Below are 15,973 nucleotides of genomic sequence, written 5' to 3'. Positions count from 1 at the left end.
CCTTCCTTCGGTGTGGGGCTCATGTTGGCTATGCCCCAGCCCCTGAAGCATTCAAGCTGATTTATTGCAGCAGCTGGGCACTGTAACAGCTCCAGAGCTGCTCTGTAAAGCAAGTAAAAGGGTGTGGGCCCTGCAGCACTACCTGTAGTTTGCATTGTGCGTTGGAAGGCACAAAGTAAGCAGACGGGAGAAGTCAGGATAGTGCACAAGGGCATAGAAGGGAGCGGCTCAAGAAAAGAGAAGTGGAAACAGACAGCAAACTAGGCTGGAGAGAGACCTGAGACAAAGAGATCTGAATTATACGAGAGCCGACCAGAGGAAACACAAATTATGTAATCAAGTGTCCCACATTTGGGGAAATCGTAGGAGCAGCACACCCAGAGTGCATTGGGTGAGCCTTGCCCTGGGAGAAGCACCTTCCTGATCATAGTATCTCACCTGGCAGGTAAGTAGGAGTTGGGCTAGAGCTGGGGAGGGTCGCTGTTCGGGCACCCCCCTGTCAAGTGAAGGAGATCCAACTGAGGCAGCACAAGGAAACTCTCGAAAAAAGAACAAGGCTAGAGGAAGATCTGAGACAAAGAAATCTGACTTTTACCAGAGCTGACCAGAGGAAAGCACAAACACAGTCCCCCACTACCACAAATAATGCAGTCGAGTTTCCCACATTTGGGGAAATGACAGGGGTCAGCATACCCAGAATGCAATGAATGAACCTCACCCTGGGAGAACAATCTTCATGACAATGGTATCTCCTATGCAAAATAAGTATGATTTGGGATAGGGCTGGGGAGGGCCGCTGCTCAGGCACATCTCTGTCAAGTAAAGGAGATTCAACTGAGGCAGCACAAGGGAACTCTCATCTGGGGACAACAACTGCAGGGAGAACACATATTTTCAGATGAACATGGGAGAGCAGAAGGCTGCCTAATACTGAAGCACCCCCAAACAACAAACCAAATGCAACAACTAGTACAAGCATTCCTGGGAAAAGGTCTGCAGAAGACGGATTTGCATACGGTGATGTCATCCAAGCAGTGGGCCAAGTTGGCTGGAACCCTCATCTGCATATGAAAAGAGAAAAGGGGTATGCAGGGCATGGCGGCCTTTTGCGGCGCTTGGATGACCCTTAGTTCGCATTAAACACCTCCACCCTCCGTCGGTGTGGGGCTCATGTTGGCTATGCCCCAGCCCCTGAAGCATTCAAGCTGATTTCTTGCAGCAGCTGGGCACTGTAACAGCTCCAGAGCTGCTCTGTAAGGCAAGTAAAAGGGTGTTGGCCCTGCAGCACTACCTGTAGTTTGCATTGTGCGTTGGAAGGCACAAAGTAAGCAGACAGGAGAAGTCAGGAGAGTGCACAAGGGCAAGGGCAGGGGCTCAAGAAAAGAGAAGTGGAAACAGACAGCAAACTAGGCTGGAGAGAGACCTGAGACAAAGAGATCTGAATTATACGAGTAGCCGACCAGAGGAAACACAAATTATGTAGTCAAGTGTCCCACATTTGGGGAAATCGTAGGAGCAGCACACCCAGAGTGCAATGGGTGAGCCTTGCCCTGGGAGAAGCACCTTCCTGATCATAGTATCTCACCTGGCAGGTAAGTAGGAGTTGGGCTAGAGCTGGGGAGGGTCGCTGCTCGGGCACCCCCCTGTCAAGTGAAGGAAATCCAACTGAGGCAGCACAAGGAAACTCAAAAAAAGAACAAGGCTAGAGGAAGATCTGAGACAAAGAAATCTGACTTTTACCAGAGCTGACCAGAGGAAAGCACAAACACAGTCCCCCACTACCACAAATAATGCAGTCGAGTTTCCCACATTTGGGGAAATCACAGGGGTCAGCATACCCAGAATGCAATGAATGAACCTCACCCTGGAAGAACAATCTTCATGACCATGGTATCTCCTATGCAAAATAAGTATGATTTGGGATAGGGCTGGGGAGGGCCGCTGCTCAGGCACATCTCTGTCAAGTAAAGGAGATTCAACTGAGGCAGCACAAGAGAACTCTCATCTGGGGACAACAACTGCAGGGAGAACACATATTTTCAGATGAACATGGGAGAGCAGAAGGCTGCCTAATACTGAAGCACCCTAAACAACAAACCAAATGCAACAACTAGTACAAGCATTCCTGGGGGAAGGTCTGCAGAAGACGTATTTGCATACGGTGATGTCATCCAAGCAGTGGGCCAAAGTTGGCTGGAACCCTCATCTGCATATGAAAAGAGAAAAGGGGTATGCAGGGCATGGCGGCCTTTTGCGGCGCTTGGATGACCCTTAGTTCGCATTAAACACCTCCACCCTCCGTCGGTGTGGGGCTCATGTTGGCTATGCCCCAGCCCCTGAAGCATTCAAGCTGATTTCTTGCAGCAGCTGGGCACTGTAACAGCTCCAGAGCTGCTCTGAAAGGCAAGTAAAAGGGTGTGGGCCCTGCAGCACTACCTGTAGTTTGCATTGTGCGTTGGAAGGCACAAAGTAAGCAGACAGGAGAAGTCAGGAGAGTGCACAAGGGCATAGAAGGCAGCGGCTCAAGAAAAGAGAAGTGGAAACAGACAGCAAACTAGGCTGGAGAGAGACCTGAGACAAAGAGATCTGAATTATACGAGAGCCGACCAGGGGAAACACAAATTATGCAGTCAAGTTTCCCACATTTGGGGAAATCGCAGGAGCAGCACACCCAGAGTGCAATGGGTGAGCCTTGCCCTGGGAGAAGCACCTTCATGATCATAGTATCTCACCTGGCAGTTATGTAGGAGTTGGGCTAGAGCTGGGGAGGGTCGCTGCTCGGGTACCCCCCTGTCAAGTGAAGGAGATCAAACTGAGGCAGCACAATGGAACTCTCGAAAGAAGAACAAGGCTAGAGGAAGATCTGAGACAAAGAAATCTGACTTTTACCAGAGCTGACCAGAGGAAAACACAAACACAGTCCCCCACTACCACAAAAAATGCAGGCGAGTTTCCCACATTTGGGGAAATCACAGGGGTCAGCATACCCAGAATGCAATGAATGAACCTCACCCTGGGAGAACAATCTTTATGACCATGGTATCTCCTATGCAAAATAAGTATGATTTGGGATAGGGCTGGGGAGGGCCGCTGCTCAGGCACATCTCTGTCAAGTAAAGGAGATTCAACTGAGGCAGCACAAGGGAACTCTCATCTGGGGACAACAACTGCCGGGAGAACACATATTTTCAGATGAACATGGGAGGGCAGAAGGCTGCCTAATACTGAAGCACCCCCAAACAACAAACCAAATGCAACAACTAGTACAAGCATTCCTGGGGGAAGGTCTGCAGAAGACGGATTTGCATACAGTGATGTCATCCAAGCAGTGGGCCAAAGTTGGCTGGAACCCTCATCTGCATATGAAAAGAGAAAAGGGGTATGCAGGGCATGGCGGCCTTTTGCGGCGCTTGGATGACCCTTAGTTCGCATTAAACACCCCCACCCTACTTCGGTGTGGGGCTCATGTTGGCCATGCCCAAGCCCCTGAAGCATTCAAGCTGATTTCTTGCAGCAGCTTGGCACTGTAACAGCTCCAGAGCTGCTCTGTAAGGCAAGTAAAAGGGTGTGGGCCCTGCAGCACTACCTGTAGTTTGCATTGTGCATCGGAAGGCACAAAGTAAGCAGACAGGAGGAGAAGTCAGGATAGTGCACAAGGGTATAGAAGGGAGGGGCTCAAGAAAAAAGAAGTGGAAACAGACAGCAAACTAGGCTGGAGAGAGACCTGAGACAAAGAGATCTGAATTATATGAGAGCCGACTAGGGGAAACACAAATTATGCAATCAAGTTTCCCATATTTGGGGAAATCGCAGGGGCAGCACACCCAGAGTGCAATGGGTGAGCCTTGCCCTGGGAGAAGCAACTTCATGATCATAGTATCTCACCTGGCAGGTAAGTAGGAGTTGGGCTAGAGCTGGGGAGGGTCGCTGCTCGGGCACCCCCCTGTCAAGTGAAGGAGATCCAACTGAGGCAGCACAAGGGAACTCTTGAAAGAAGAACAAGGCTAGAGGAAGATCTGAGACAAAGAAATCTGACTTTTACCAGAGCTGACCAGAGGAAAGCACAAACACAGTCCCCCACTACCACAAATAATGCAGTTGAGTTTCCCACATTTGGGGAAATCACAGAGGTCAGCATACCCAGAACGCAATAAATGAACCTAACCCTGGGAGAACAATCTTCATGACCATGGTATCTCCTATGCAAAATAAGTATGATTTGGGATAGGGCTGGGGAGGGCCGCTGCTCAGGCACATCTCTGTCAAGTAAAGGAGATTCAACTGAGGCAGCACAAGGGAACTCTCATCTGGGGACAACAACTGCAGGGAGAACACATATTTTCAGATGAACATGGGAGGGCAGAAGGCTGCCTAATACTGAAGCACCCCCAAACAACAAACCAAATGCAACAACTAGTGCAAGCATTCCTGGGGGAAGGCCTGCCGCAGATGGATTTGCATATGGTGATGTCATCCAAGCAGTGGGTCAAAGTTGGCTTCAACCCTCGTCTGCATATGAAAAGAGAAAAGGGGCATGCAGGGCATGGCGGCCTTTTGCGGCGCTTGGCTGACCCCTAGTTTGCATTAAACACCTCCACCCTCCGTCGGTGTGGGGCTCATGTTGGCTATGCCCCAGCCCCTGAAGCATTCAAGCTGATTTCTTGCTGCAGCTGGGCACTGTAACAGCTCCAGAGCTGCTCTGTAAGGCAAGTAAAAGGGTGTGGGCCCTGCAGCACTACCTGTAGTTTGCATTGTGCGTTGGAAGGCACAAAGTAAGCAGACAGGAGAAGTCTGGAGAGTGCACAAGGGCATAGAAGGCAGCGGCTCAAGAAAAGAGAAGTGGAAACAGACAGCAAACTAGGCTGGAGAGAGACCTGAGACAAAGAGATCTGAATTATACGAGAGCCGACCAGGGGAAACACAAATTATGCAGTCAAGTTTCCCACAGGAGTATATAGGATACGACCCAGTGGTACCTGACGACATAGATACTAACAGCTATTTAATAACATTACGCTAGAAAGTGATTATTAGCAACATATATATCTATATAAACAACCCCGCCAGGGTTGTGCCTTCAAAAATAATCACACACGGACACGCTTTTTAAACCTTTTTTTCACATCTCTTTATTCTTCTTATGCACATGTATGTTAGTTCTGTGATTTTAACCTTTATGTTTCACTGCAGTTTGGGATAATAATATTAATATTTATCCAATTTTAATACATACTTAATAAAGGTTATATTTTATGATTCATTCATTCTGTCCAGTGCGTCAACAGTGCAGATTTCTTCTTGTTTTTTCTCCCAAATTCTATAACAATGACAGTAAATGTTGTTTCTTTTCAAACAGAACTTTCTTGACCATGCTTCTTGCTTGAAAGATCTGGGAGCACATGGAAAACAGTACAAACCATGCAGTATCACAAGAGCCTTTATTTGATATTTCATGAAGATAGAGCAGAATTGAGGACACGTCAACTATTTCTGCCGAAGGTGGTTCATCTTTCCACATGGTGCCTTTGGCCACTGACACCTTCGTTGAGTCAAAGTCTCTGGCTGTGGTCAGAACTTTGAAAATTTATGTCACCAGAACGGTTCAGATTAGGAAAACAGAGGCTCTGTTTGTCCTGTATGCTCCCAACAGGATTGGGTGTCCTGCTTCCATGTAGACAATTATGCGCTGGATCTGTGGTAAGATTCAGCATGCTCATTCCACGGCAGGATTGCCGTTACTGAATTAGGTGAAGACCCATTCTACTAGAAAGGTGGGTTCATCCTGGGCAGCTGGTCGGGGAGTCTCGGCATTGCAACTTTGCCGAGCAGCTATTTAGTAAACACTTTTGCTAAGTTTTACAAGTTTTAGAGTAAAGGAGATTCAACTGAGGCAGCACAAGGGAACTCTCACCTGGGGACAACAACTGCAGTGAGAACACATATTTTCAGATGAACATGGGAGGGCAGAAGGCTGCCTAATACTGAAGCACCCCCAAACAACAAACCAAATGCAACAACTAGTACAAGCATTCCTGGGGGAAGGTCTGCAGAAGACGGATATGCATATAGTGATGTCATCCAAGCAGTGGGCCAAAGTTGGCTTCAACCCTCGTCTGCATATGAAAAGAAAAAAGGGGTGTGCAGGGCATGGCGGCCTTTTGCGGCGCTTGGATGACCCCTAGTTCACATTAAACACCTCCACCCTCCTTCGGTGTGGGGCTCATGTTGGCTATGCCCCAGCCCCTGAAGCATTCAAGCTGATTTCTTGCAGCAGCTGGGCACTGTAACAGCTCCAGAGCTGCTCTGTAAAGCAAGTAAAAGGGTGTGGGCCCTGCAGCACTACCTGTAGTTTGCATTGTGCGTTGGAAGGCACAAAGTAAGCAGATGGGAGAAGTCAGGATAGTGCACAAGGGTATAGAAGGGAGGGGCTCAAGAAAAAAGAAGTGGAAACAGACAGCAAACTAGGCTGGAGAGAGACCTGAGACAAAGAGATCTGAATTATATGAGAGCCGACCAGGGGAAACACAAATTATGCAGTCAAGTTTCCCACATTTGGGGAAATCGCAGGGGCAGCACACCCAGAGTGCAATGGGTGAGCCTTGCCCTGGGAGAAGCATCTTCATGATCATAGTATCTCACCTGGCAGGTAAGTAGGAGTTGGGCTAGAGCTGGGGAGGGTCGCTGCTCGGGCACCCCCCTGTCAAGTGAAGGAGATCCAACTGAGGCAGCACAAGGGAACTCTCGAAAGAAGAACAAGGCTAGAGGAAGATCTGAGACAAAGAAATCTGACTTTTACCAGAGCTGACCAGAGGAAAGCACAAACACAGTCCCCCACTACCACAAATAATGCAGTTGAGTTTCCCACATTTGGGGAAATCACAGGGGTCAGCATACCCAGAATGCAATGAATGAACCTAACCCTGGGAGAACAATCTTCATGACCATGGTATCTCCTATGCAAAATAAGTATGATTTGGGATAGGGCTGGGGAGGGCTGCTGCTCAGGCACATCTCTGTCAAGTAAAGGAGGTTCAACTGAGGCAGCACAAGGGAACTCTCATCTGGGGACAACAACTGCAGGGAGAACACATATTTTCAGATGAACATGGGAGGGCAGAAGGCTGCCTAATACTGAAGCACCCCCAAACAACAAACCAAATGCAACAACTAGTGCAAGCATTCCTGGGGGAAGGCCTGCAGCAGATGGATTTGAATATGGTGATGTCATCCAAGCAGTGGGTCAAAGTTGGCTTCAACCCTCGTCTGCATATGAAAAGAATAAAGGGGTGTGCAGGGCATGGCGGCCTTTTGCGGCGCTTGGATGACCCCTAGTTCGCATTAAACACCTCCACCCTCCTTCGGTGTGGGGCTCATGTTGGCTATGCCCCAGCCCCTGAAGCATTCAAGCTGATTTCTTGCAGCAGCTGGGCACTGTAACAGCTCCAGAGCTGCTCTGTAAAGCAAGTAAAAGGGTGTGGGCCCTGCAGCACTACCTGTAGTTTGTATTGTGCGTTGGAAGGCACAAAGTAAGCAGACGGGAGAAGTCAGGATAGTGCACAAGGGTATAGAAGGGAGGGGCTCAAGAAAAAAGAAGTGGAAACAGACAGCAAACTAGGCTGGAGAGAGACCTGAGACAAAGAGATCTGAATTATATGAGAGCCGACCAGGGGAAACACAAATTATGCAGTCAAGTTTCCCACATTTGGGGAAATCGCAGGGGCAGCACACCCAGAGTGCAATGGGTGAGCCTTGCCCTGGGAGAAGCATCTTCATGATCATAGTATCTCACCTGGCAGGTAAGTAGGAGTTGGGCTAGAGCTGGGGAGGGTCGCTGCTCGGGCACCCCCCTGTCAAGTGAAGGAGATCCAACTGAGGCAGCACAAGGGAACTCTCGAAAGAAGAACAAGGCTAGAGGAAGATCTGAGACAAAGAAATCTGACTTTTACCAGAGCTGACCAGAGGAAAGCACAAACACAGTCCCCCACTACCACAAATAATGCAGTTGAGTTTCCCACATTTGGGGAAATCACAGGGGTCAGCATACCCAGAATGCAATGAATTAACCTAACCCTGGGAGAACAATCTTCATGACCATGGTATCTCCTATGCAAAATAAGTATGATTTGGGATAGGGCTGGGGAGGGCCGCTGCTCAGGCACATCTCTGTCAAGTAAAGGAGATTCAACTGAGGCAGCACAAGGGAACTCTCATCTGGGGACAACAACTGCAGGGAGAACACATATTTTCAGATGAACATGGGAGGGCAGAAGGCTGCCTAATACTGAAGCACCCCCAAACAACAAACCAAATGCAACAACTAGTGCAAGCATTCCTGGGGGAAGGCCTGCCGCAGATGGATTTGCATATGGTGATGTCATCCAAGCAGTGGGTCAAAGTTGGTTCAAACACCTTTGCAAAGTTCTATAAGTTTGATACCCTGGCTGAGGAGGACCTCCTGTTTGCTCAATCGGTGCTGCAAAGTCATCCGCACTCTCCTGCCCGTTTGGGAGCTTTGGTATAATCCCCATGGTCCTTACGGAGTCCCCAGCATCCTCTAGGACGTAAGAGAAAATAAGATTTTAAACCTACCGGTAAATCTTTTTCTCGTAGTCCGTAGAGGATGCTGGGTGCCCGTCCCAAGTGCGGTCTACTTCTGCAAGACTTGTATATAGTTATTGCTTACATAAGGGTTATATGTTAGTTTTCATCGGTCTTGGACTGATGCTATGTTGTTTTCATACTGTTAACTGGGTAGTATATCACAAGTTATACGGTGTGATTGGTGTGGCTGGTATGAATCTTGACCTTGGATTAACAAAAATCCTTTCCTCGTACTGTCCGTCTCCTCTGGGCACAGTTTCTCTAACTGAGGTATGGAGGAGGGGCATAGAGGGAGGAGCCAGTGCACACCCAGATCTAAAGTCTTTCTTAAAGTGCCCATGTCTGCTGCGGAGCCCGTCTATCCCCCATGGTCCTTACGGAGTCCCCATCATCCTCTACGGACTACGAGAAAAAAAAATTACCGGTAGGTTTAAAATGTTATTTTTTTCTCTGCAACCCACTGCTAAATTGTGCTTCCTAGCTGTTTTTTATAAAATCACTTAATTAAACCTAACTCTGATTACGTCAGAGAAGGCCAGGTACCCTACACCATAAGAGGGGGTTTGAAATTTTGACTTGTCTACTTAAAGATCACCAAAATCTGATGACAAGGTCAATTACATCCCTGGGTGGGATTGAACCACCAACCTTTTGGTTAATAGCCCATGTAAGTGCAAGAAATCCTGAAGCACTCACTCATCATGGGAAAGTACCAATGTGTTTCTTACAAAAATTCTCCAGATTATTGACTTTTTAAAGTTTTTCTAGGAAACGTTCTAGATGAATGCTTATTAGCCTTTGTCAGTATTGACTTTCGCAAGGTGTCTCTGTGGCGCAATCGGTTAGCATGTTTGGCTATTAACCAAAAGGTTGGTGGTTCAATCCCACTCAGGGATGTAATTGACCTTGTAATCAGATTTTGGTGATCTTTAAGTAGACAAGTCAAAATTTCAAAAACCCCCCTTATGGTGTAGGGTACCTGGCCTTCTCTGATGTAATCAGAGTTAGATTTGATTAAGTGATTTTATAAAAAAACAGCTAGGAAGCACAATTTAGCAGTGAGTTGCAGAGAAAAAAAATGATGCTGGCAGAAAAGTCCAATTGAGTGATTAAACAGCTCTTCATTTTCTGATTTTATGTTTATGCTAACAAATTTGCTCTCTGAAAAGTGTCCACAAAGCCAAGTCTCTGATTAACACCTTTGTAGGAATGGTTTTTCACCTATTACTGAATTAAACTTGCTTCATTGGAAAGGCATCAAAGATGCATCCTCATTTCAATGTCTACTGAAATAATACAGGTTGACACCAGGAAACGTCACTGCATCCTTGCTGCTTCCTCATGGGGAAGTCTGTTTAATGTGAAAACAAGGTGATATCTAATCAGCACACAGGTAAGGAATTAAGAAAATCTTTCTTTATGGGTGAAGATGTTTCTCACAAATTGTTGTCCCAATGCATCATTGAAATTCAAGATGGAAGATGATTTTCATATATCACTTGTACATTTTGCATTGCTCTTCTGGTGACAATGTAGTTTGTTTTTGTCAATTACCATTTCAGTAATAGGGTAAAGAAAATTAAGTGGATTTTTTAAAGAAAACAATGCTGTCAATATACTATTAAAACAAATTAAAATGATAAAAGTTATTGTACTTTAAGTAAAAATAAAAGTGCCAAAATATCAATCCCAGTTTTTGATTACTTTAATTATAAAAAAAAAAATGCACATAGCAGAGGATAGTTTCGATCAATCGACCTCTGGGTTATGGGCCCAGCATGCTTCCATTGCACTACTCTGCTGCTCATGGAAGTGTCAGAGATCCTGAAGACTAAATTGATTAAAGGCCTTAAAGTACTGGACTATAAGGAAAGACTTACTAGGCTGAATATTTATACACTAGAAAAGAGGTGCCTAAGAGGAGATATTATTAATATCTTCAAATATGTAAAGATACATAACAAAGAGTTATCAGAGGAATTATTTATTAAAAGAACACGTGGTCACTCGCTGCGACTGGAGGAAAGTTCAGAACGCAATGGAGGAAAGGTTTCTTCACTGTTAGGGCAATCAGGATGTGGAATTCCCTGCCAGGGAAGGTGGTAATGGCGGACTCTGTAATTGGATTTAAAAAAGGAATGGATACATTTCTGAATGAAAAAGCTATCCAAGGTTATAATACTTAAAATATCAACATGGTTAATCCGGGGGTAACATGAGTTATAGTAGCTAACTAGTCATAAAACATTATTCAGCAAGTATGTAGAATCATCACAACTTAAAACAGGTTGAACACGATGGGCAATTTGCCTCTATTCAACCTCAAAAACTATGTTACTATATTACTATGTTATTGTAGTATACAGAACACCACAATGCAATGAGCAGTGATAGTGAGCACTGATGAGGATACTAGAACTGACACTGAGCAGCAAGATGCAGCACTGGACTATTAGTAATGTACTGTATTATGCTGAGCAACACAATGCAGCACAAGACAATGAACAGTGATACTGAGCACTGATGAGGATACTACTGAGAACTGACACTGAGCAGGAGAGACACACTACTAGTATTACTGAGCAGCAATAAGTAACCACTGATACTGAGCACTGATATTGAGATTTCCACTGAGAGAACATAGCCACGTCCTCTCCGCTCTCTCTTCAATGCACGAGTAAAAATGGCAGCAACGCGCAGCTCTTTATATGGAATCCGAATCTCGCGAGAATTCGACAGCGGGATGATGACATTTTCCCTTGTTCAGGTTTTCCGAGTCAGGCGGGAACAACCGAGCCTGCCTCGGACCAGTGTAAACCACGTGGAGTTCGTGGGGAATTCGGTTCTCAGAGAACCGAACCCGCTCCTCTCTACCTTATACCCTATCAATTTTTTTATTTTCAATCTAAGCCCCTGCAGTTTTCTGTAAGCATCTGCTTCGCTATGATGATCAACAAGTCACAAGGGCAAACACTCAGGGTTTGAGGCGTAGATCTTAGGACCAGCTGCTACAAGCATGGCAGAGGTGTCACTATCACTGGTGACACCCAGAGAGGTGGCGAGGGAGATTGTAATGCAGTGCGCGCAGATAAGCAGTGCAATGGTAAAAAGGAGGCATGGTTTCATAGGTAGGGGCGTGGCCTGGTGGCCTGAATCTACATTTTGTTGCTCCGGGTGTCCCGGGGGTTGGGGGCTGCACCCGGGGACTAGTGTGTGAGCGGTGCTGGCTCCTGCAAAGTGACAGGGCATGGCCACCCAGCATGACGCCTCCCTTCTTGACCATGCTGTAATTGCAGTCGCACTGCAGTTCAGCGTGATCATAAAAAATGGTGTAGGCTCCTGCTGGTGCAGACTGTATGTGCGCGCAGGAAGCCGCCACCATTTTTGTGATCACAGCGGCTGAATGTGATGTCATACAGTCGCTGTGACCACGCCCCCTGTGTCTCCTCCGTTGCAGACCCCATTTTGAAGCCTTGCCCCCGCACCGCTCCATCCCTGACTTGGAAATGGAGTGTTGCTGACCCACCTCTCACCCCCTTCCCCGCCCCGATTGACAGGCAGAGGCGATCACATTCTCTGCGGGGTGCCGCAGAAAATGCAGGCACATGCGTATGCTCTTAGCAATTTTTGCAGTTGGATCGCTTATTGTGATTGCAATCCAACCTGAATCAGGCCCTATTACCTATCACAATGCGCTGCGGGCAGTACAAAATTGGGTTAATATAGGAGAAAAACCCCCAGACCTGTGCTCCTTAACTGTACCTGGTGGCTAGTGGAGCGGCTGCCCAGTAATCAGTGTCCACCGCAGTGCGCACACGGCCCACCCCCTACGGCCTCGCTCCCCTTCAGCAGCGGCCTCGTGATCCGGAAGGGTGGTGTGTGTGTGACTGACCTTAGGATGAAACCGGAGCCTCCGCTGCAGTGACCCAGCAACCAGGGCACGGGAGTATACAGCGCCGCTGGGAGTGATGAAGCTGCAGTAAAGATGTCTATTAGACCTAGCCTGCTGCAGCCCTTGTAGATTCTCATAAAACAAGTTCTTCTTTTCTTGTCAAAATTAATAGCTAAGAATAGGCTGCCTGAGGCAGGCCCCTGTTAATTGGCCTGCTACTGAAGGCACCAACTACAAACTGAGCTCCCTGTTCATGGAAGCGGGGTTATAGAGGAGAATGCACTGAGCTTCTTGGGAACAGTCAAAAGCTTTGAGCCGGTTGGTGCCTCAGATCAAGATCCTACTCTACACCCCAATGTGAATCCTTGTGGAGTCCAGTGTACCCCACAGAAGAAATTAATGTGTCACACCCATTGGCAGCAACCTTAGAATAGCTGCTGACGGGCACAATTGAGAAAGGAAGGGGGGGGGGACATTTGAATCCAGCACATAGATGCAATTCAAATATGTAATTCGTACCTTCCTATTTTAAAATATAATGGATGAACCTCACCCTGTGAGAACAATCTTCATGATCAAGAGATCTCATATGCAAAATAAATATGAGTTGGGATAGGGCTGGGGAGGGCTGCTCGGGCAGCACCTCCCCCGTCAAGTTAAGGAGATTCAACTGAGGAAGCACAAGGGAACTCTCGTCTGGGGACAACAACTGCAGGGAGACCACATCTTTTCAGATGAACATGGGAGGGCGGAAGGCTGCCTAATACTGAAGCACCATATGCAACAACTAGTACAAGCATTCCTGGGGGAAGGTCTGCAGCAGACGGATTTGCATACGGTGATGTTATCCAAGCAGTGGGCCAAAGTTGACTGGAACCCTCATCTGCATATGAAAAGAGAAAAGGGGCATGCAGGGCATGGCGGCCTTTTGCAGTGCTTGGATGACCCCTAGTTCACATTAAACACCCCCACCCTCCTTTGGTGTGGGGCTCATGTTGGCCATGCCCCATCCCCTAGAGCATTCAAGCTGATTTCTTGCAGCAGCTGGGCACTGTAACAGCTCCAGAGCTGTTCTGTAAGGCAAGTAAAAGGGTGTGGGCCCTGCAGCACCACCTGTAGTTCGCATTGTGCGTTGGAAGGCACAAAGTAAGCAGACGGGAGGAGAAGTCAGGATAGTGCGCAAGGGCATTCTTTTCTCTTAGTCCGTAGAGGATGCTGGGGTCACATTAAGAACCATGGGGTATAGACGGGATCCGCAAGAGACATGGGCACTTTAAGACTTTCAAAGGGTGTGAACTGGCTCCTCCCTCTATGCCCCTCCTCCAGACTCCAGTTATAGGAACTGTGCCCAGGGAGACGGACATTTCGAGGAAAGGATTTATTGTTAAACTAAGGTGAGCATCTTACCAGCTCACACCTTAAACATGCCGCAGAACGTGGCATTCAACAGAACACAAGCCAACGGCATGAACAATTGCAGCAAAAAGCTGACCAGAACCATAACACAACATGTGTATAACCACAAGTAATAACTGCAGACACAGTATGGACTGGGACGGGTGCCCAGCATCCTCTACAGACTAAGAGAAAAGGATTTACCGGTAGGTATTAAAATCCTATTTTCTCATACGACCTAGAGGATGCTGGGGTCACATTAAGAACCATGGGGTTATACCAAAGCTCTTGAACGGGTGGGAGAGTGCGTACGACTCTGCAGCACCGAATGACCCAACTTAAGGTTATCATCAGCCAAGGTATCAAACTTGTAAAACTTAGCAAAAGTGTTTACTAAATAGCTGCTCGGCAAAGTTGCAATGCCGAGACTCCCCGACCAGCTGCCAAGGATGAACCCACCTTTCTAGTAGAATGGGTCTTCACCTACTTCAGTAACGGCAATCCTGCCATGGAACGAGCATGCTGAATCTTACCACAGATCCAGCGCATAATGGTCTGCATGGAAGCAGGACACCAAATCCTGTTGGGAGCATACAGGACAAACAGAGCCTCTGTTTTCCTAATCTGAACCGTTCTGGTGACATACATTTTCAAAGTTCTGACCACAGCCAGAGACTTTGACTCAACGAAGGTGTCAGTGGCCAAAGGCACCATGTGGAAAGATGAACCACCTTCGGCAGAAATTGTTGACGTGTCCTCAATTCTGCTCTATCTTCATGAAAGATCAAATAAAGGCTCTTGTGATACTGCATGGTTTGTACTGTTTTCCATGTGCTCCCAGACCTTTAAGCAAGTAGCATGGTCAAGAAAGTTCTGTTTGAAAAGAAACAACATTTACTGTCATTGTTATGCAAATAAACTTACATTAAAGCTAACAAGAAAGCACACTCGTTCTGTCTTTAAACTGATAAAAGAAACCCCAATAATATGGGGCATGCAAAAATTGAGATAAAACTCAGTTTTGCTCCTCTCCACGGAAATCTTTAATAAAAGGCGAAATATTTGTTAGTTCTGAAGAGAAACCAGAGCATGACCAAGATTCCACCTGTCGCCTGAGTGCCATGCCAGCAGTTCTCATTCAGCTGAAAGTGAGCACCCAATTTGAATGAAAGAAAGCAGATTTCTCACCAGGCTTCCCCTTGCTATAAACATGGTTTGTACTCTTTTCCATGTGCTCCCAGATCTTTCAAGCAATTAGTGTGGTCAAGAAAGTTCTGTTTGAAAAGAAACAAACATTTACTGTCATTTCTATGCAAATGAGCTTACATTAAAGCACACTCGTTCTATCTTTAAACCGATAAAATAAAACCCCAATAAGATGGGGCATGCAAAAATTGAGATAAAACTCAGTTTTGCTCCTCTCCACGGAAATCTTTAGTAAAAGGCGAAAGATTTGTTCGTTCTGAAGAGAAACCAGAACATGACCAAGATTCCACCTGTCGCCTGAGTGCCATGCCAGCAGTCCTCATTCAGCTCAAAGTGAGCACCCAATTTGAAAGAAAGAAAGCAGATTTCTCACCAGGCTTCCCCTTGCTATAAACATGGTTTGTACTCTTTTCCATGTGCTCCCAGATCTTTCAAGCAATTAGTATAGTCAAGAAAGTTCTGTTTGAAAAGAAACAAACATTTACTGTCATTTCTATGCAAATGAGCTTACATTAAAGCACACTCGTTCTATCTTTAAACCGATAAAAGAAACCCCAATAAGACGGAGCATGCAAAAATTGAGATAAAACTCAGTTTTGCTCCTCTCCACGGAAATCTTTAGTAAAAGGCGAAAGATCTGTTCGTTTTGAAGAGAAACCAGAGCATGACCAAGATTCCACCTGTCGCCTGAGTGCCATGCCAGCAATCCTCATTCAGCTCAAAGTGAGCACCCAATTTGAAAGAAAGAAAGCAGATTTCTCACCAGGCTTCCCCTTGCTATAAACATGGTTTGTACTCTTTTCCATGTGCTCCCAGATCTTTCAAGCAATTAGTGTGGTCAAGAAAGTTCTGTTTGAAAAGAAACAAACATTTACTGTC

At 46.6% G+C, this 15,973-nt stretch overlaps 12 non-coding genes and 3 pseudogenes across 12 annotated transcripts; all 15 read right to left on the bottom strand.

Moving 5' to 3' along the window:
* Positions 1–290: 290 nt before the first annotated feature.
* LOC135045600 (U1 spliceosomal RNA) lies at positions 291–453 on the bottom strand. The gene has a single exon (XR_010238019.1). It is a non-coding gene; the product is annotated as a U1 spliceosomal RNA (small nuclear RNA).
* A 152-nt stretch (positions 454–605) lies between these two features.
* LOC135045662 (U1 spliceosomal RNA) lies at positions 606–769 on the bottom strand. The gene has a single exon (XR_010238077.1). It is a non-coding gene; the product is annotated as a U1 spliceosomal RNA (small nuclear RNA).
* Positions 770–1,436: 667 nt separating this feature from the next.
* On the bottom strand, positions 1,437–1,600 carry LOC135045584 (U1 spliceosomal RNA). The gene has a single exon (XR_010238007.1). It is a non-coding gene; the product is annotated as a U1 spliceosomal RNA (small nuclear RNA).
* Positions 1,601–1,750: 150 nt separating this feature from the next.
* LOC135045646 (U1 spliceosomal RNA) lies at positions 1,751–1,914 on the bottom strand. The gene has a single exon (XR_010238061.1). It is a non-coding gene; the product is annotated as a U1 spliceosomal RNA (small nuclear RNA).
* Positions 1,915–2,584: 670 nt separating this feature from the next.
* LOC135045588 (U1 spliceosomal RNA) lies at positions 2,585–2,747 on the bottom strand. Its single transcript, XR_010238011.1, has one exon. It is a non-coding gene; the product is annotated as a U1 spliceosomal RNA (small nuclear RNA).
* Positions 2,748–2,899: 152 nt separating this feature from the next.
* Positions 2,900–3,063, bottom strand: LOC135045660 (U1 spliceosomal RNA). Its single transcript, XR_010238075.1, has one exon. It is a non-coding gene; the product is annotated as a U1 spliceosomal RNA (small nuclear RNA).
* A 702-nt stretch (positions 3,064–3,765) lies between these two features.
* LOC135045593 (U1 spliceosomal RNA) lies at positions 3,766–3,900 on the bottom strand (annotated as a pseudogene).
* Positions 3,901–4,052: 152 nt separating this feature from the next.
* LOC135045663 (U1 spliceosomal RNA) lies at positions 4,053–4,216 on the bottom strand. The gene has a single exon (XR_010238078.1). It is a non-coding gene; the product is annotated as a U1 spliceosomal RNA (small nuclear RNA).
* A 2,296-nt stretch (positions 4,217–6,512) lies between these two features.
* LOC135045579 (U1 spliceosomal RNA) lies at positions 6,513–6,654 on the bottom strand (annotated as a pseudogene).
* Positions 6,655–6,806: 152 nt separating this feature from the next.
* LOC135045617 (U1 spliceosomal RNA) lies at positions 6,807–6,970 on the bottom strand. Its single transcript, XR_010238033.1, has one exon. It is a non-coding gene; the product is annotated as a U1 spliceosomal RNA (small nuclear RNA).
* A 692-nt stretch (positions 6,971–7,662) lies between these two features.
* On the bottom strand, positions 7,663–7,804 carry LOC135045578 (U1 spliceosomal RNA; annotated as a pseudogene).
* A 152-nt stretch (positions 7,805–7,956) lies between these two features.
* On the bottom strand, positions 7,957–8,120 carry LOC135045640 (U1 spliceosomal RNA). Its single transcript, XR_010238055.1, has one exon. It is a non-coding gene; the product is annotated as a U1 spliceosomal RNA (small nuclear RNA).
* Positions 8,121–14,863: 6,743 nt separating this feature from the next.
* On the bottom strand, positions 14,864–14,979 carry LOC135045632 (U5 spliceosomal RNA). Its single transcript, XR_010238047.1, has one exon. It is a non-coding gene; the product is annotated as a U5 spliceosomal RNA (small nuclear RNA).
* Positions 14,980–15,254: 275 nt separating this feature from the next.
* On the bottom strand, positions 15,255–15,370 carry LOC135045609 (U5 spliceosomal RNA). The gene has a single exon (XR_010238025.1). It is a non-coding gene; the product is annotated as a U5 spliceosomal RNA (small nuclear RNA).
* Positions 15,371–15,644: 274 nt separating this feature from the next.
* LOC135045622 (U5 spliceosomal RNA) lies at positions 15,645–15,760 on the bottom strand. Its single transcript, XR_010238038.1, has one exon. It is a non-coding gene; the product is annotated as a U5 spliceosomal RNA (small nuclear RNA).
* Between the last annotated feature and the right edge of the window lie 213 nt (positions 15,761–15,973).

Source organism: Pseudophryne corroboree, unplaced genomic scaffold, assembly GCF_028390025.1.
Source record: "Pseudophryne corroboree isolate aPseCor3 unplaced genomic scaffold, aPseCor3.hap2 scaffold_911, whole genome shotgun sequence".
NCBI classification, from domain to species: Eukaryota; Metazoa; Chordata; class Amphibia; order Anura; family Myobatrachidae; genus Pseudophryne; species Pseudophryne corroboree.
Note: the sequence above shows the minus strand (reverse complement) of the source record. Positions and strands in the feature narration are given on the sequence as shown.